Source organism: Strix aluco, chromosome 9 (genome assembly GCF_031877795.1).
Source record: "Strix aluco isolate bStrAlu1 chromosome 9, bStrAlu1.hap1, whole genome shotgun sequence".
Lineage (NCBI taxonomy): Eukaryota > Metazoa > Chordata > Aves > Strigiformes > Strigidae > Strix > Strix aluco.
In genome coordinates, this window is record NC_133939.1 from 13,974,817 (window position 1) to 13,994,910 (window position 20,094).

General features: G+C 40.3%; 1 long non-coding RNA gene across 1 annotated transcript; it reads left to right on the forward strand.

Moving 5' to 3' along the window:
- Positions 1-12,895: 12,895 nt before the first annotated feature.
- Positions 12,896-19,869, forward strand: LOC141927367 (uncharacterized). Its single transcript, XR_012624370.1, has 3 exons — positions 12,896-12,999; positions 16,080-16,181; positions 19,616-19,869. It is a non-coding gene; the product is annotated as an uncharacterized LOC141927367 (long non-coding RNA).
- The last annotated feature ends 225 nt before the right edge of the window (positions 19,870-20,094 follow it).

Here is a 20,094-nt window from a genome sequence, read left to right on the forward strand (position 1 = left end):
GCCATGCAAAACTTCACACAGGTAGGTGGAAAAGCTGTCACTCCAAGGGAGTCTGAAAGACGGTGTGCATGTAGGTAACCTCACAGTCTTCAGCTTTTAGGGAGAGGGGCTTTCTCCACCTGCAAGTCACCAGCTTGCACTGAGTGTGTCACTTTGAGCGTTTTTGTTCAAATTAATTGGAGGTTGTGTATTTGTTGTTCTTACCAAGTCACTAAAGGGTAACAAAGCTACTTAACAAGAAGTGTTGGGTGACAGTTCTGGGTTGCCACTGTCTCTCTCAAGTACCAGCAGAAAGTGGATTATTTTGTACGGAGAACTGACTCCAAGGACAGTGGTGCAATGAGTCACTCGAGTTGTAATTGCTGTAAGTAGCACAGAAGCTGAAAGAGTGGGGTGAAACAGTGCGCTAAGAGATGATACAGAAGAGATGATGGAATGCTCTTCAGAAATGCCAGTGTGGCCTCCGGGCTATCTGTACTTGAAAGTCTCCTCCAGCATGAACAACAGAGGTAACAGAGGGACAGAGAGATGTATGAGGCAGTGCTTTTGTGGCTGCCACAGCAGCTCTGCACTTCCGTCCCGACAGAGATAGGCTGGCGTAAACGCATCCCAGGCTCTGGAATTTGACAAACTATTTACGGCTCGGTTAGTTTGTGCGGTGTTTTAGGGAGGGTGACAGAGAACAAAAAGCAGAGGAGCAAAGTGTGAAAGGGACGTTTGTCCACTCACTGTTCATGTTATCAAATGGGGAGAGAGAAGTAATAGATTGCTGGCCAGGATAACGTAGTAATGTCATCACACACACCAGCCTGTATTAGTTGGTTATGCTTTCCCAAATGCTGTATTCCTTTCCCTTTAGTGTAATAAGAATGTAATAAAGATTATTATTTGAGAGAGAGAGCATCGGCTCCTGGGGCATTCAAAGTTAGTTGTTAACTTTTCCCTGGTTTCAAAATGGAGTCTCGAGCTCTAGTGGTCGGTATCTGCCCAGGGACCTGCCAGATACTTGGAGATGCCCTTTCTGCTGCTGTGAAGGCTGCAGCTGAAGTGGCACCAAACACACAAAATGAAAAAGAAAAAAAAAGGAAAATTATTAAATGTTCTCCAATTTAAATCAGTTGATCATCTGTGGAGTTGCATTAATAGAGACTGCAAATACGATTTGAATGCAACTTTATGTGCTAAGGAAATTATTGTTAACCTTTATAAGCTTCATTTTGGAATAGCTTTTTGTTCATGTTCTAAAATGGTTTTTCACCCAATTAATGTGTTTCTAACCTTGAGATGATGATTACTTCAGCCTCTTAGTATTTCCAGGTGCACTGTCTTTCAAGATTAAATATTGCAGACCCACTTCTCAAGATTTTCTTTAAAAAGGCACGTGCTTTATTCAGCTCATTTCATTGCTGACCTGACAGTTTGAATTTTTTAATTTATTTCTTAACAGAAATGTAATGAGACTGTAACAAGAAGCTATAATTAGTATTAATGAGGCTTCCTGGAATGAACAGTCACCACAACATTTTACCGCCCCTAAAAATAATAGGGCCTCCAGTTGTCCCCCCGGTACGCGTGTGGTGACACCGCTCCCCCGAAGGGCTGGCTGCTGGAGCCGTGGCTGCGCTGCCGAGTGAGGGCAGCTCCGCCGCTGCCGGCCCCCCCGTGCCCCGCGCCCCGCGCCCCGCACCCCGCGGGACACGACGAGGGCGGCTGCGGTGGCGGCCTCCGGCCCGCCCGCCCGCCAGGGGGCGCTGCCGGCGCAGGCAGCCCAGCCCGGCCCGCCTCGGGGCCCGAGCGCGTGCGCCGCGCCGCGCGGGCGGGCGGTGGCGCGAGGCGGGCGGGCGGCCCGGCAGGGGGTTGGCGCGAGGGGCCTCCGCCCTCGCGGGTGCTCGCGTGGCGTGGTGCGGGGCAGCGTCCGGCACATCCTCAACCTTGTTGTGTCACGGAGAGAAACAGCGGCTCGGAAAGGTACGTCGCATGCAGGTGTGACATACCAGACTCTCCGGTGGGGTGTGAATCCGGCATAATGCCAGTTAAATCAGTGGAGTGACAGCAGGTCACGCCAGGCTCAGACACATTATGGCTTCTGAAAATGTTTAATTACTTGGTAAGGATACACTATTAATATTTATTTCAACCAAAATCCGTCTGAAAATGTTGCTACTTCGGATGTAGCAAAATAGATCAAAAATATATTTTAATTCCTATATTAATTTATCTTACAGTGTTGCCAATTTATTGGCGTTTTGATAGGTGATTTAAGTAAGGCCAATATAGAAAAAGGGGGTTTACTATTCAACAAATAATTGGTCTATATCCTTGGAATTTTATAAATGTTTGCTGCACTAAGCAACAGCTGTTAATGCTTGTTGAGTATCTTTAGTATGCACAATTCATAGTGCTTTGCAAATCATTATAAACGTTATATTGTTTCACAAACAATGCCATTTACGTCACAGAGAAGCCAAGAGACACCCTTGGAGCAGACTGCTGAGAAGACTGGAAATAATGAGCTCGTCCTCTGACCCCATTTTGATGACTCTTTGACACAAAAAGCGGGTAGGGCTTGATAGGCTGGTAAGGCTGATAATCCTGGGCCTCTAAGGAGGTTACAAATTGTGTGCAGCAAACCTTAGAATCTCTGGTGTTCGCATCAGGCTCAGAAAACTATCCATGGTTTCAGTATTTGTTGAAATTCACCTGACACCTGTTAGAAAGGAGGGTTCCGTGCTGTCAGCTGCAGTATTCTGAGAAATAGAATATAGTACAGAAAGTATATGTCTGACCTCTGTGTCAAAGTTCAATTACCCTAGTCTTTCTCCCTGCAGTTCTTCTGGGCAGGTGGGGAAGCTTCTGGATCCCACCATTGGCCTTATCCTCACTTTTTGAGAAAAAATGCTGTGGACCAACTAATAAGACTACTAAATGACGACGTCTCCATTTTCCATAGTTGCAGCAGCTTTACAGAACCAAATCTAATCTTACTCTGTCAGTAGCCAACTGTAAACCTTCATTACCTTTTGTAGAGTTAGCATCAAGTCCCTGGGCCTGATTCCGCCAGAGAGCTCCAGGCAGTTTTAGATAACTGTTCTCACAATATCATTTGTCATACCAAGGTTTTGACTTACACAAGATCTGAAAGGAGAACAGTCATCAACCTACTGCCAAGTTATGGTTTCAGTGGGAGAGCACAGGGAAAGAAAACTGTTACAAAACCTTTCAGATGTTAAATTGTTTTAACTAATTTTACCCTCACTTTCATTCGCCACTTTATTAAAGTTCATTTATAAACAGAAGAAAAAAAGTTTCAGCCATTGAGAAAAAATGTTTTATGAAATACTTTATTTATAGCAAATAATGGAATAAATTGGAAAGAAGCCTGGATTCTGTAAATGTGTACACTGACTATGAAAATTGCCAGTAAGTCTTTATATAGAGAGTCTCATGAAAGACATAAGTTTCATTATTGCCTATTATGCAGGACCAAGTCCATAACAAGTTAACATGTATGACACTAATCCTGCAAAGCTCACATCTGGGGCCTAAATGATACAGAATATTTTTCCAGATTTTTTTTTTTCCTTATTTTTAGAGAGCTATATTTGCATTTCAAGTTGCTGCCTATTTTAAGTCTCTTGTTTTGGGGGATTATTAGTTTTTTAATATTTTAGAAGTCTTATGTCCATCTGCTGAGTTCCTTCTGAACTTCTGCCCTCTTTAAGATATTTCAAATTTGATGCCTAAAAATTGAGATGCTAATGACTTCTGATTCTTTGATAGCAGTACAGTGTGTTGGATTGTTAAATGTATCTTGATTTATGTGTTTCTTAGTGCAGTTAATAACTTCTTTGCTTAGTTAGCTGGAGTGGCCTGCAGCTGCTCCACTGAAGTCTCTGAGTGTTTTTTAGCTTTGACACCAGTGTGAGCCTGGCTGTGTTCTAACCTAGAGGCTGTGCATCTGGTTTTTACCATACTTAGCTGGCTATGATAGCATCATATTAGTCAGAACAATGAGGAGGCAAAAGCAAAGCTAAAACTGAAGCTTTAAGTATCTGACTCATTCAGTTTTTGGCTCAGGGAGGTGCAAATTGCGCTTCCTGAGTTTGCAGCACACCTAGCAAACCTCAGTTACAGCACATGCGCTATGCTATGAAAAGGTCTGCTCGCTGCCTCAGCACATACTCATCTAATTTGCATGTTGTTGCTTCTCATTGCTAATTTAATGCTGGTAGCGGCTTCTTGTAGGATGTTTGCTGAAAGAAGGCTTTGTTTTTGCAATTCTCCTTACCAGTTTTGCAGTCTTTGCTCACTGTCACCCAGAGAGGACAGTTTGTAGTAACAGTCAGTAGGGCAGTAACTCGACAGACATAGGGCCCACATCCTCTCTGCCCTTACCCTTTGATATTGATAAGTGGAATACTAGTAATTGCAGTACCACTCATGGTGGTAATAAGCGGCATATTGCCTAGTGATTCCATTTCTCAGAAATAGCAATAAACCTGCTTCTCAGATGTGTTCCATCTGTTCCATCCACCAGAATAATTTTATGACCCCAATTCCATATAATTATACCCAAAAAAAGTCCAAAGCTGGCAAGTGTGCTGGCATCTTGCTGAAAGCATGTTGCAGCTCCTTTCAAGTCACAAGCCCTGTCTGAGAAATACCAACAAAATGAGTGCGTTGTAGTAATGTAAATCAGATTCAGCATATACTGTGCATGGAGATAGCCACAAGGTATGCTGAGCATGAGGAACCAGCAAAAGGAAATTATGTCTGCAAATCTGTGGTGGCCAGAGCAAAGGAGGAGCTTTTGAGGGCAAGTCAGCAAAGATGGTAGACATGTTTTACCCAGTGCCCTTGTCATTACACAAAATACTCTGGTGCAGGTACTCCTGCTTGCTGCTGTTTTCTACACAGGATACCAGCTTGCAGCTGGTAGTGAACACAAAGCAAGCAAGGCATGCTCCAGCTAACTTTTTAGGACTTTCATAAACGTCTGCTTTGGGGGAAAGGCTGTTTTCATTCTAAGGCTTGGAACCAATATTTGGATCAAAAATATGGAGATTTTGTGGTTGCTTCACCCACATTTTCCAGGCCACTTAGGTTTTTTCTTCCACAGTTAAAATTCACTGCGTACATTTGAGATTCTCAGAAGTGATGAAGAGAGTCCCAGGAAGGAATTTTCATTAAAGGTGAGTTAATTTTTCGGTTATAATGTTATTTATATATATTTATTTCTACAGCACTTAGAAGATGCTCTCTTGAACCACCCTGGACAAATGGAAGGCCACAGTACTCCATAAAGGCACAATGATCCAGTCTCCGATGCAGAACTGAGTAATAAGCTGTAAGAATGGGTAGTGCTGATATAGAAGGAGGTGTGCTTGCTCAATCACACCTTTCATCTTGCTTATCTGTATTTACCTTACTGAGTGCCATGACCTTGTAAGAATCACTCAACCTATTTCCCGTGGGCTATTCTTTTCCCTATTCCTTCTCATATTACTTTTAATATTTTGTTATTTAAGAGATTTAGTTCTAAAATAATTTTATGCATTTCTTAGAATATTTTGAAACAGCTTTGAAGGCTTGTCTTTGAGCTCTTTAAGCTAAAGGGACAGGTGAGGTGAACTACATGCAATTAAATAGTTTATATCATTCATGCCATAAGAAAATACCAAAAGCTCTTTTTTTTTTCCTATTCTACCTGGGTGGAAGAAGGATTTCTGTAAAATTTTCAGAGAGGAATCCTAGAAAACATTTTGGGAACCCAAAGAATATTAACAGAGTGATAGAATGTCCTCCGCAAATAACAAAAAAAAATTGGACAGTGAGTGCATGTGTTCCCTCTTTTGTGAAAGAGAATCAGAAATTATGTGAAAATCAGTGTGACCTGTGCACAAGTGGTGCCTTCCTAGCAACTCACATTGTAATCCACATTTCTTTCTTGTTTGAAGTCTGTCCCACATTAGGATTACAATTAGGCCAGAATCAGAACTGTTCATATGGTGCTATTTGGGATGAAATTCAGTCTTCTAAATAGAGGCTTCCAGTGCCTTTTAAACACCCTGACTTGCCTAAGACATCCCTACAGGGCTGTCAGGTAAGATGGGGCTGTCAGGTATGATGGGGCTGTCAGGTATAATGGGGCTGTCAGAATAAGGAGACCTGTATTCTTCTGGAGCACAAAGTGGTTGGAAGGTGGGACACTCTACAGCTACCTGTTTTTAGGGAGGTGAAATCTCCTTTGTACTATCAGTAGACAGTGTAGAGTCAGTACTGTCACAGCTACCACCGCTGTTGAAAGGGGAGCTCCTTCCACACAGCAGCGTCACTGACTGCAGGAAGGACCACATAGACTCCTTAGATACAGACACTTCACCGTGATACTGGCTAAGCAGTTAGTGAATCCTAGGTCCTGAATATCAGATTGGCCTGCCTCTCTTGAGGGGGCGGAGTTTCCTTCTGCTGGGATATACTCTTTTTGATTTGCATTACCAGACCACTTCAGCAGTTAAATATATAAGTATTATAAATCTTTTTATTTCCACTGTAACCAAACATTGATTTCAGATTTTCAGTTATTCAGATTATGAAAAATTTTCAAACATGTTTAGTCAAAATTAGCATGGAGTTTTGAGAGTTGGTAGATGTAATGATTATAAAAGATAGTATAAAACAGGTTAGAATGGTGATTTGATTTTAATTTCCTTTAAATCTTTCCTAATTTATTTGTCAGTGTAATATCAGTGTAATGCCATTAGTAGTGCCCGAAATAATACAGCTAACATACATCATGGGTTTATTATTTTGCATAAGTCCCAAAATGGAAGAGTTTTACTCCTATAGATAGTCTAATTAAAACCTCCAAATGAAATCTTTGATGCTTTTAAAATGAAGCTTTAGCTTCATGTATAAACATTGCTGATGCACAAACAGCTTTAATTTCTTATCAAACTCAGTGTTAACATTTTTTAAGCTTTTTTAATATTGGAAAATCTGCAAGATGAAGACTTCTATTCTATACCAGGAAGCTCCTTCACTTATGGCAGAGGGCTACAGAAAATTTCCTAGAATAACAGAAATATTCCTAGAATATCCTAGAAAAGTATCAGTGTGGCATTGAATGATACACAATCTAGACCTTACAAGATGTCCTGGAATTGTTATGGTGAAGCCCATGAAATGTTAGAGAAACTGCTAAATTAGGGTTATCTGGCTCTCAGTGTCTGCCAGGATGATCCCAATGCTGCTCTTGGTTATTTTGACAGTTGAATAGTCTACCAAATAAGAACAGCTCAAAGGTGGCTTGAAACTTCGGTGTCTCAGAAATCCTCTTTCTTCAGCCAGACAAGTAAAACCTGTGGGGCTTTGTTTCAGTATTTCTTACCCACACATAATTACTATTACGCTAATATAGTCACACTAGTGTAAAGCCAGTCCAATCTAAATAAGAGCAATAGACAGTGATTTCTTTTGTGGCAGATGAAAACAAAATCCTGTTTCCATCCCAGTGCCTCAACTCTCAAGTTCCCAGTGAAAATCCTGGGGAAGCTCTGATAGGTCTAACAAGTCAAACAAGTCTCTGCCATCCTGTTACTGATTTGTTATTAATTTGAGCTGATTTTAATGATTTTGGTGATTCTGATTTAAATAAGGAATGGTTAGGCCTAATCAATTAAATGGAATTTTACACGAGTATGGGTTTTATAATAGTTTGAAAAAAAATAGTAGTGTAATGTTTTAAGAAGCCGTAGAAATACTGTATTTAGTTTAGAGTAACCATACAACTAGTCATGCTGCTACAAAGTTCTTTGTAAAGTCCTAGGCTAAGGCTGCGTGGGCTGGTAATAATCATTAACTAGATTTCTATTCAAAGAATAAGATTCATGACCAGGTACTATTGTTAGGCTGTTTGGTACAGACGATTTATTGCCCTGTTGACCAGGATGTTCTAAAGGATACATTGTGAAGGGACCTTGAAGCATGTTGAAATTGTAATCTGAGCCAAAGTCCTTGAGACAAGGACATTGGAGGGTCTTTCTTTTGAGTTGGTGGTCCGTGGTGGTCATAAAAGCAGCCCTTTGACTCAATTTAAAGACAAAATGTGCATGACTGGAAAGGGGTGGGATTAGGAAAATTATTCACAAGAACTGATATGACTATGTATGAGAATCTGTTTACTATGCATCATTCTATCCCATATAATCAGCATGCTACATGAGTTAGGTGTGCGTTGTTGATGAGACGACTCCCCTGCACACCCAGCCATTAATAAAGAAGTGTCTGCTTATCTACATCACATTGGTGTCAATAAGGTCTTTTATCCCGTTTGGTGACAATCCCAGACCATGCATTTAATCTTGCATTTTTTAAACAAAAGAATTTTTCACTTTTGCAAAGAGTGGCATAAATACGGTAGGTGAAAACACTCTAAGAATTTCTAACCATACAGGTAGTATAAGGATATGTAGTGTGTGAAAGTTTTGCTGTAGTGTGGTAATGCTGAGTGTCTGTATTGAATCAGTTTGTATTGTTCTCAGAAGATTCGGTGCGGTAAGACACATTGATATTAATCATTCCCTGTTAACGATCCTTCTGACTTTGCAGACTACATCCTAATAGCCATCTTACATCTAAGCACAGACCTGAGGTTCCTGTTAAATGCCAACTAGGCACACTGCAGGCAGCATGGAGCTGCTGCCCACACTGGGTGTGAAGCCATGCTTCACTGTGTTGTGGGTAAAGACTTGCATGAGCAGGCCTCATGACTCCATTACAAGAGCTGTGAAAATTCATAAATTGAAATTTTACAATATGCCTGCGTACTGATCTAAATCAGCATACAGATCTAAACTGCAGATAAGACCCTTAAGCTACTGTTTCCTTTTGCCCATACATAGATACACTGATAGATGAATGACTAAGCAAAGCGTTAGTTATTTATGCACATATAAAGCTGACTTTCTAGGGCCCCTGACAACACGGGAGATAGTGGTTTAATTTTACTATGTCTATTCTGCATATTCTAGCAAAAACAATAGCAGTTTTCTGCTTATTAAGTGAATACTTTCAGTGAGGTCATCCTTCTATACAATAAATGGAAGATAGAGTGCCTACCATGTGTGTATATATATATATACAGTAGGCACTCTATGTACATAAATATATATATTTTTTTTTATGGCTGAAGTAGCTAAATGCTCCACTTGCTAAACAGATTATTCTGGGAGACCAGAAGGCTGGTTTGTGGTAATGCAGAGCATTTTAAAAATAGCTCCAGATGCCAGTATTGACACTGTTGAACTGAAGCTGTACAATTGCACGGAGCCCCAGTAAAAGCAGAAGCTGGCCTGTCTGGAGCAGTTTGAAGCTTTGGAGCCATGACTCTGAAGTGAGGCATTAGTGTTAACAGGTTGACAGGAAGGGATGACTCTGCCTCCTGAGGGAAGCTGCAGTCACTGGCCACTGCTTTCCCTTTTGCTTAAATAAAATAAAAAATGTTAATGTTTCTCTTTTTGTGAAAAGCAAGTACACATACAATGTCTGTCCCCGATATATTCATAAAAATAAACTTCCTATACTCTGTGTTTTTCTCAAAACTTTTTGCAACGTGTAGATCATTTTAAAGCATGCTTCTCTCTTCTCCATGTGCTCAAAGGCCACATCTGTCTATGGAGACTAAATGTAATTTTCTTGAACCACGCAAACTCAGTAAGGAGATGCCAACCATGCCCCATCCATATACTGTCTGCATTCAGAAGTATTCTCGAAGAAGATAATTATAGGTAAACTATGTAAAATCTAGCTTTACTGTTTTGTCAAGTCAGAAACTCTATGTAGTACCTGTGTTATGGCTTACTGTTACCTAACAATCAACCACAGGCTGATCCTAGATGTAATAAAAATTAGGCTGCTGTGTCCTCAGAAGCAGCCATATTAGGTGGGAAACCTGCTTGTCTGTAGTAAGCCTCTGGCTAATGGCTGAGCGACAACAAGCCATGAGCAAAATGAAAGCTTGCATCAAAGTTATTATATGACTTTTGAAAACAGGACTTATGCTCTGAAATTACCTGCCTGCTTCCGAAATGCTTAAACTGTAGTATCTGCATACGTGCATACTTCCTTAACTGATCATCACACAGAAAAAATCTGAGACTCCTCAGATCATTTACAGTGTCCTTCTTGCCTCTGAAATACCTGTTTTTGAGTGCTTGTCTCTGTTCTCAGGTATCAAATTCAGTCTTCTCAGTGATGTATACTTTGGTTAAATGCAGGGAGCATCTATTAAAGATGCCTGAAAATCAAACACAAAATAAATTACAAGTTACCTCAAGGAAACCTAGCATTTAAGACTGCATTGCAAAGATTCTGCAGTTACATAAAATTAAGAAAATGTTAGAGGTTGGGGAGGCATTCATATATCAGAAATACAAGACCCTGAGACAGCTAGGTTTCAGTGGAGGACCAATGCTTACAACAGAATAGTTTCAAAGGCTCTGTACACGTAACATTTATATTTATGGATTTTTTGTATGTGAGGTTTTTGTTAAGTTGCTAGGTAAAGCCAATTGCTAGTGACAATTGGCAAAGCCAATTTGTCTTTAAATGAAAAATCATATCCTGCTGACTAAAACTTTATCTCAAATACTGTTCAGAACTGTCATCTGTTTGGATATTTGAAAGCAAACATTCAGAGCACATTATGTCATACTAAGTGCCAGATAGATACTACCATGAATGTACCTTATTTTTCTGGTAAATGTAGTACTTGTGAAATATTCTAGAGTCATGGTTTTGGATGCTGCAGTATTTTAGCCATTAGGGTTATTGCATTGCAGGTTTATTTCCCTGCACTACCCATCTGACAATTGAGGGACCATCAAGAAGGCTCATTGAGCAGCTTACTCTCTTTGTTTGTTCCTTGCTTTGCCCTATGAAATATATCAAATTAATCAATTTAGCTATCAAAAATGGTGCTTTTTATGATGAGGATACTTTTCATTTCCATGCTCTCTATATTTTTCTTTCTGCTAAATGGCCATCAAAAGGAGACAGTTAAGGATATGCTTTACAGGTTCTGGTATGATATTCTTTCAACCATGAAAACCAATATATCACACATAAAAGTTGCAGTAAAATCAGCTAACAAACGCATTCAGACAAAGCTGTCTTAGTGTGAATGGCTGCTAACGGCACTTGTGGTTGTGGGGAAAAATAGCATCAAGCTCACTGTACAAATTATTACCTTCAGGTGTTTTATTGTGTTTTTTTGTTACAGGACCTGGGAGCTGGCTTTCAAGATCATGAACATTCTCAGTGTTGCTGCATATAGAAAATGTAGTAAAAAACATCCCTTTATACAGTTGATTTCAATTTTATTAATTCAGTTAAGTTGCTAATACCAAAGATAGTTTGAAAATGCTTTCAAATGAAGAAAGAAGTTCAGTATTTTCTCCTGTGACATCACCTCCTCTGTTGTTCCCTCTTCTGTGACCTTGGTGCTGACTGTTATACAGTACAAATACTTGATACGAGAACTCCACCATTTGTAATCTGGATAATCTTTGAAGTACAAGGAGCAAGTGGTAGAAGAACTTTTGCTCTGATGACATTTAACCAGTGTCTTGCTGCATGTGCTGACCTTTGCAATATTTACCACTGGTGCACTCAGTGAAACAAGTCACCATCAGTGCTTGGATTATAACAAAGCTTAAAGATATATGCCTGTTACTAATAGAAGGCATAAAAGAAAGGCCGGAAGATATATTCAAAACAGAACCTCCTTGGCCAACTGTGCTTGGAGCTACTTTTGCCAGGACAGCTGGAATTGTTTTAATTGTAGTTCTTATAATCATCATTGTAATTAGCTACTGCCTCTTCTGCAGAGAAGGAAAACATGCTGGCCATTTAAATAGCTCAAATAAAAAGGCCAGAAAAACTATCATTATTCATGGGCTGCAGATGAGTTTGCATCTTCTGCTACTTCTGATAACAGCTATGGGAAGACACCCTGATAACACTATTTTACATTTATCAGCCTTTCTTGTTTTGTTGTTTGCACTATGCTTTAACCCTGTGGTTTATGGTCAGCGAAACACAGAGCTGCAAACCAAGCTATTCAACAGGCAAAGACTTGGTGCACTTACTCACCGCATGGCAAACAGTAATGACATCGCAGCTATTTAGCTTACTGAGTTAGGTGGCTGTTCCTAGACGTAAAACTCTAGCTCTTGCACCTTCTAAGAAACTATGATCATCAGCACTGTAAAATAAAGAAAAAAGCCTGGGATGCTCCTGCACAAAGTGTTTTTATGACACTGGCTGGTACTTAAAGGAAGTTGAACTGTTTGACTTTAACAATTTTCATATCCTTATGGCCATACTACTATGAAGCTTACGATGAAACAAGATCAAGCAGAAGACTGCATATGAGTTGGCATGTGAAAATGCTACAGGTTTGCAAAAGGAGATCTAAGACAGGATTTATTTTAAAAGAAATTAAAACCTACTTTCACTGGGCTGTAGTAAAAATGATGATTATAGAGAATACAGTGGAATCTAGCTGCGGGTACCTATTGTTAGCTAGGAAAACAAAAGCGGTGAAGTTGGGACCACAGCCTTTCCAAATACAAAATCAACTTGCAGAATCAAGTATCGGAATTGTTTTTAATATTTGAAAAGATGTACACTGTTTTGTCTTTACTCATTACATTTAGAACAATTAAGTTTTATTAAGATTTTAGTGAACTACCATTTTTTGGTGAATTTGTCCCCTTTACAGTTGAATGCTGAAATACATTAAAATTAGGAATACAAATCCTTATTTATTTATTTATTTAAAGCAGTAAGTTCTTGATCTAACAAGCCTGATACATTGTTCTTGTAGGACCTCTGCAAGTGCTGTACTTGAGGGAAGGACATGCATATTTTTCACCTCTTGCTTCCCCACAGTCACTGTATCCCCTGAAAAGTCTAGAGGTTGCCTTTTGGAGTAAGGTAAAGCTAATAAAATCTTCGGGTTTTTATTTTTAGAGAGACTATGTAGATGTAGAAATTTGAAAAACTAGACTAATTTTTGTTGAAAATTTTTCCAGCACTCTCAGCCCCAAGAGACACATTCATAAGTACGTACACCAGAAAATGAGTTGTCAGCTTCTGAATGATTATAAAACTAAAGGAAAGCTAATCTGGTGTTCACTTGCCTTTTAATGTTTACCCTTTTAGGGTATGCTTGCTTTAGCTTTGATATACATTTGTGAAACTAAAAATTATTTTTAAATTTAAAAAAATAATAAAATAAAAGCTAATATTCTTTCTGCTAATAGGATCCCAGAATCCTATCCCATGATGCTGTGATGAGGAAAAAAGTTACACTGTACTTCAGGATAAAATTTCAGTAACTGCTGCATTACTGTATGATTCACTACGTATTTATATGCTTATCTTGTGACATTTAAATTTGAAAGCAGTGGCCTTCTGTATGTGATCTTACTTCTGCAGATCTAACAAGCAGATGAAAATGCGAAGAAGAAAACTGCTTATTTAGCAGTGAGTTTAGAAGAGCCAATGAGATCCTCCACTGAAACCTAAAATACAAAAAAAAAAAAAAAAGAGGAAGTATGAGCCCAGCCACTTGCCAATTTCTTCCGTGATCAGGCAGCAGATAAGCTGTTTTCAGCTTGGCATTTATTTTAGCTTAATGTCATTGTAAGTACAGCACAATTTGCACAGGAACTGAAAACTAAAGCCAGCTGATAATGAGCTACACTTTGCCAGTTGAAATGAGTTGTGAATTTTAGGTGTGATGGGGAAAAAACATTTCCTGCCTCACAGTATAGCGTAAACAGAGAGAATGGGATCCAAGTAATGACTTGGGAAGAAGTGACCTGAGGTTTGTGGGTAAGCTGAGCCCTGCTTGGAGGCTACTGCTGCCTGGTGCCTGGCGGGCCCCTGCCCAGAGCTGCCAGCCCAGTGCTGCTCACTAGTGCCCTGGACAGCCCCGCGAGGGCCGTGGGCTGCACTGCTCTGCGGGGCCTTCCAGACTGCGGTGGGACTGCACGTTCCCGAGTGCTTGGTTAAACCTAGTGTTCGGTGAAGAAAACATCACAGGATGTCAGAAACAACAGATGAACCCTGAACTGTATGGTCATGTTGCCGTAAAGCCGGTATTAGAAAACCCTCTCAGACTCAATGTGAGTTTTAGAAAGCAGGCACTCTTTATTGCGGCGCCGGGCGCACAGGGGATAGCTCTTCCTCAAGTGTGTGCCCGCCAATTGTCTCAAAAGTCCAAACTTGTATAGTAACCAATCATACATATTCAGCATTATTCCGAGAAATGATTAACATATTCAACACTTTTCCTGGAACTCATTAGTATATGTAAATGTCCTTCTCACATGTGCACTTAAGTTTCTGAGTAACCTTCGGGGATCCTCTGGTGGTCTCCAGTAGTCTCCATCACGATGTTCGCTGGTTGACCCTTATCCTTGCTCATGCTCTATTTCTACTTGGCTGATTCCCATCTTCTTGCTTAACTTGTACCACTTCTGTCCAGAACAGTTCTTTCTTCTCGCAGGTTACCTTAGCCAGTACCTATCATTAAGATTTATTTTTCTGTTTTCTTCTTAATCACCAAGTTAATCTATTGCAAGTATTTCATAATTTAAATTTTCCACTAACCACTACATATAGAAGATTATTAAGTTACAATTTTTACTTTAACTAAATACCTTTTATTTTACTATATTGATCAGTCTGATTTAATTATGTATTTATCAATACTTATCTTCATTACTACCATTAATCACTTTTATTCATTCGATTTCTTGATCCTTAAATCAAGATGGTAAAGGTCAGGGGATTTCAAGCAGCATTGTTGGTGCATAACAAGTTTCCTTAGTTTCATAAGACCTAACAAAATATTATAACCAACAAATATGATTCCTAAAGTTCATCTAGTTTCTACAATTGAATTTCACAACACACAGCCTTCTAACATGCTACTTCTACTACATTTAAATCTAGTGCTTTTTGTAACATTCACACCTACAAAACATGTCTTCTAGAGATGTACACATTTCAGCATGAAATGCCATGGAAAAATATGAAAACCAACTATATAATGATACCAAAGGTCCATATTAGCAACGGAAGTTAAAAATTATTTCAGACAAATACTAGAAAATAAAACAACAAAGATGCAGTCTTTGATTATTAATTTTGTTTTCACCATAAATAAATTTAATTCCTGCTGCTTTTCTTATTTCATCCTGTTATGCACAGTGTTGAAACAGGGGAGGAGAGAGCGGGTGAGAAGAGTCCTGCTCTAGGGGGGTGGGGAAAGTCCAACCTGATGGAAAAAAGTGGTGTCTGTTTGAAGACTGGCGTAACACAGTGTGAAGCGGACCGTTCTGAGTATCGCTTAACTGCACTGCAAATACAGTACCAGATTTAGAATAACCACAAATTGAAACCTGAATAGTGGTGGAAACTGTCATCTCTACAGAATTTTGGTAACATGGGTAGAGTGATTGAGGGGATCTCTCTTCTGAGTGTCTTGTTCAAAAGCACTTGCTGCCCTTGATACCAGGAAGCAGATCTCAGTTTTCCCCTTCTGTGGCTTCTTTGGGGTTATAGCCCTAGGAGCAGATGGCCCTAAGTTCAGTCACTAGTGCAGATTTATGGTGGCTGTTATAACCATAGTAATTTCAGTATCTTTTAAAGGCAGACTTTACAGTTAAATTCAATTCCAGTTGATAAACCTTTAGGTAATACCAGATTTTCACATAGTTTAATCATTAGTGAGGTGATTATAGACCACAAGCTAAGGCAACCACAGACCTTTTCAAACAAATATGGTCAGCAAGTTATATTTAACTAGATGCTAAACATTCCAGAAGCATCAAATCCTTTTTTCCAATAGAGCTCCTCATGAAAGTAAGGGGTAATGCCAGTGGAATTTTTGTCAAGTAGGCAAAAGCTAATGAGGGATGTAACTAATTTCTGACTTTTTCCCCTTATCCCATATGAGAGTTCTAAAATTGCTACTTTTGCTTTGTTGTGTTTTTATGTTTTAGCTGTTTTGTTCCTGCTCTTCCGCTGTATTTGTCCAGACATTGGTCCATTTTATAGCAGCAGAGAAGCTCAAACAGCAGAAGCAGCCAACCTTCTTTCCCATGGTGAGTAACCACAGGCTTGCAATGGCTGAGAACTATATGCCATGTAGAAAAAAGACATAGAGACTGATTGTCCTTGTTCTGATCCTTTTCCCTTCGGTGGATTATGATTGTTATTGCTGGTTATGATATTCATATATTTTTCATTGTTAATGGAGAGGATATCTTCTGATGATTTATACAGAGGATTTCAGAGTGACGGCAGCTGTTGATGGGTTATCATTTCGGGAAATGCAGATAGAAACACCTCGGGGTGTATCTTCAAGCTAGCCTTCACTACAGATGTTCTACTGTCCTGCAAAGCTTTTCAGCACTAGTTCCAGGAAGCTCTCTCAGGCAGTGCTGTTTTGCCCACATGTAAAGATAGGTTCGGAGATTTCACACATGCTGATGGAAACCAGTCCTTGGGTCTAAATAGAGTGGAGGCTAGACAGCAGTTTAATAGACCAGAAATAGACTCCTCTTCCACAGGAGCTAACATCTGCCGGCAGTAACTGCAATCATAGGATTAGCTTTCCAAATTTTAGGTATTTCAGGAGAAAGCATGCTTTTATATATATTTTTACCTTTTAGTGTTTCTACTCTGAAGGAAAGCTGGCATCATGTATATCATGATTATTCTCTTTCAGTGTCTTCAAATCAAAAAGTGATAGGTTTTGGTGATATGTCTTGTTTTCTGTATTCGCAAGCACAGTGAGTAGTGTGGTCTCTGACAATGAAGCACTGTGCTTTTCAGTGCATTTTTCACTGATAACAGAGATCCTGGAAAAGCAAGTTATGGCCTTACTGGTATATGTTCAGCCTGGCTTCCTAGGCCTAGAGCTTCAGTAGCACTTATAGCAGGACCATAGTGACTTCACTGAATTTGCAGTGATGTGACAGATTGAAATTCAGCTTGAGAAAGAAGTAAATGGATTCTCAGCTGAGTGAAGAGAAGTTGAACTTACATGATTACTTTCCAAAACAGATTCACTCACAGCATTAGATGTTTCCAACAAAGCTGGCTAGCACATTGCTGGCAAAAGATTTTGTGAGCAAGTTTTGCTTGGATTGTTCTGCTTTGTCAGTGTGGTTTGGAACACAAAGGCTATTGTTTAAAAAGACATGGATGTTAATTTGCATTCCATTGCTGGGTTATTACACAGGGTGTGGAAAGAAAAAGCAAGCTCTGATTTTTTTAAAAAAAAATACATTGTTTCCTTTTTCCTTTCTTCTTCCTCGTGCCTGGTTCTCCTTTATTTTAATGTTTCTTCTCCATACTATGCTCTTTGAGATGGTGAGTGTCCTCTAGCACTTTCACGCAAATGTAAGTACATCCACAGCTGTGTCTGTAAAATAGAATAGAACAGAATAGAATAGAATATTTCAGTTGGAAGGCACCTACAGCAATCATCTAGTCCAGCTGCGTATAGATCATCTAGCAGAGCTATATAAACTAAAAAAAGAACTTAACTTACAGAATCAATTCTATAATGATGTCTATGAGCAGTGACACTTGCAATATTCCTGCTCTGAAATTGGAAGGTAATTGCAGTATGAAAATCCATGTCCAAGGTATTCCAGAAAACTCTGGGTGTAGTTTCAGAAGTGGCATAGACCCCGCTTAGACCACACTGCCACCACCTCTGCCACCATCCATTGATTCTCAAACCCAAGCCACATGCTCCAGCTGCCTCCATAGCCCTGGTTCTAGTGGTCATACAGCAGTGTGGTGAGATGGATGAGCTCACTAATATAACCAGAAATAACCTTAACAAAAGACTGTTAGTTTTCAGTTGAACTGGTGAGCTGGTCTGAGCACAAAGGCTAGCATAAGGAGGGTGGGAGGAACTGGACACGGGAAAGGGGAAAGAGTAGAACTGTCAGGGCCCTGAAGGCACTAATAAGCCTTTTTTGGCCCCACCTGGGGCCTCCTCCCACACTCCCGCCTATGGGCCCAGGGCCTCTATTTCGGTTTGGATGTACCTATTTCTACCACAGCCACGCCTGTGCCTGTCTGTAGGTCCTGTTGATCTGGGTTACTGTGGACTGTCTCAACCTCAGACCTGTGGACTGACTTCCTAGCCTGACCTTGGCTCTCTTCTGTCACTATGGTCCTGCCTGGTGATTACGAGGTTGGGTCTCATCCTGACCTGTAGACTGGCTTCCTGGATTGACCTCAGCCCTGCTCTGGCACCATGGACCTGCTTGGCAATCACAGGGCTGTGTCTGCCCCTGACCTGCAGACTGACTTCTCAGCCTGACCCTGGACCTGCCTCATTGCCATGAACATGCCTGATGATCTGGTTTGACCCTGGCTACTATCCCTAGCCTGCCCTGCTCCCTTATTTTAGGACAGTAGGACAGTGTCTGGTGATGCCTCTGCTTTACTTGCTGTGATACATCTCGCTGTCCCTTAGGGAGCTGCCAGCCCTCGCTGTTCCCTGGCAAGGACCAGGCACTGGTAGCAGTGTGGTCTCTGACTGGCTCCTACCAGTCTAAATTAATTACAAGACTGTGTTAAGAGGTGGCAGTAACAATGAAGATGTTGTCACCTCTTCCAGGAGCTGCTTCCCAAAAGAAGCAGTCTTGCCTCTTCCTCAATGGCAGGTACTTGTTCTCACCCCTCTTCCTTGTGCCAGCACAAGCCTTTGTGCAGCAAGGCAGTGAACCAAAACAAATGTAATGAAGTTGGTTCTTGAAGAAAACAAGGCGTGGATTTACGTGGGGCAGGAACAAGCACCTAGTGTTGAGAAGAGTGGCTGACACAGCTTCAGCCTCAAGTGTTTGTGGAAGTCTGGCTGAAAGATCACCAGGGTTAGGGGTGTTCTGGTGATCACACCAGGTCTGTCTGGGATCCTGGGAAAGTGTGAGATTGGCCTAGGCTGAAGTGAGCGATGGCATGTCTTCCTTTCTGTCGCTACCCAGACTAGCTCAGGCATGAAGGTGCTGCTGCAGTTACATCCTGCAACTGGCAATGTAGATATAGCTGTGGTTGTTTAGGCCTTTCTTGCATAAGTAGACGAAGCAGCAAGCATATTCATCTAGACCCAGAGGTGCTGGGCACAGGGTTTACTTTCAGTTCATACTGAATGAGGAGAAGGTCAAAACCTAAGTGTCCTGTGCTTGACTTTGCAAATGTATTTATGTGAGGATCAGCCCATTTAGTACTGATTGGTTGTTTTGGGTTTTTGTACTGCCTAGTATTTCTGTTGTTCTTTTCAAATGTCGTCTTCTATCAGAATCAGCATGCAAGTAATGTCATGACTGGTATGTGTCTGAACCAGCTGTGTTCAGAAGACACTAACTTCTGAAATCTTTAACCCACTAACTGAGATCTCCAAGAAAAAGCTCTCACCATTGACCATAATTGTAGCAGGGAAGATAGTGATTAGATGGAAATGGAGATTAAGCTATGCTCTTGATCATTAAGGTGTTCTCTCTGGATCTGGCTTTAGGCATGCTGAGGAAGCTTGCGCTGCAGTTGATTACTCGGGATCTGCTCCATATCTTCGGTATCCAGCTCTTGTGTTACGCTAACTTAATTTTTGGTAAATGAGGAAGGAGGGAAAGTTTTCATAAGAACTGATAAAGCCAGAACTGCCCAGCAAATAAAATGTATCATCTTCAACATAAGCAGGTAAGAAACCTCTAAGAAGATTAATGAAGAGAGAAAACGGTAATCAACAAGAATTTATCCAGTATGTTGTAGGGGAAAAACACATTTCATAAATTACTTATTACTAATGGTTGGATATTCATAAGAGAACATTTGCTTTCTGCCATTAATATTGAGGAATCTGTTAAGGACTTAATTAAAATTATTTGCTTTGGGACTAACAAGATACATTCACATAAAGATTATGGTATTCTAGAAAATTCTGAAGTTCCAGAATTTATCAAATATTACGGACATATAAGGAATCATTGAAAAGAC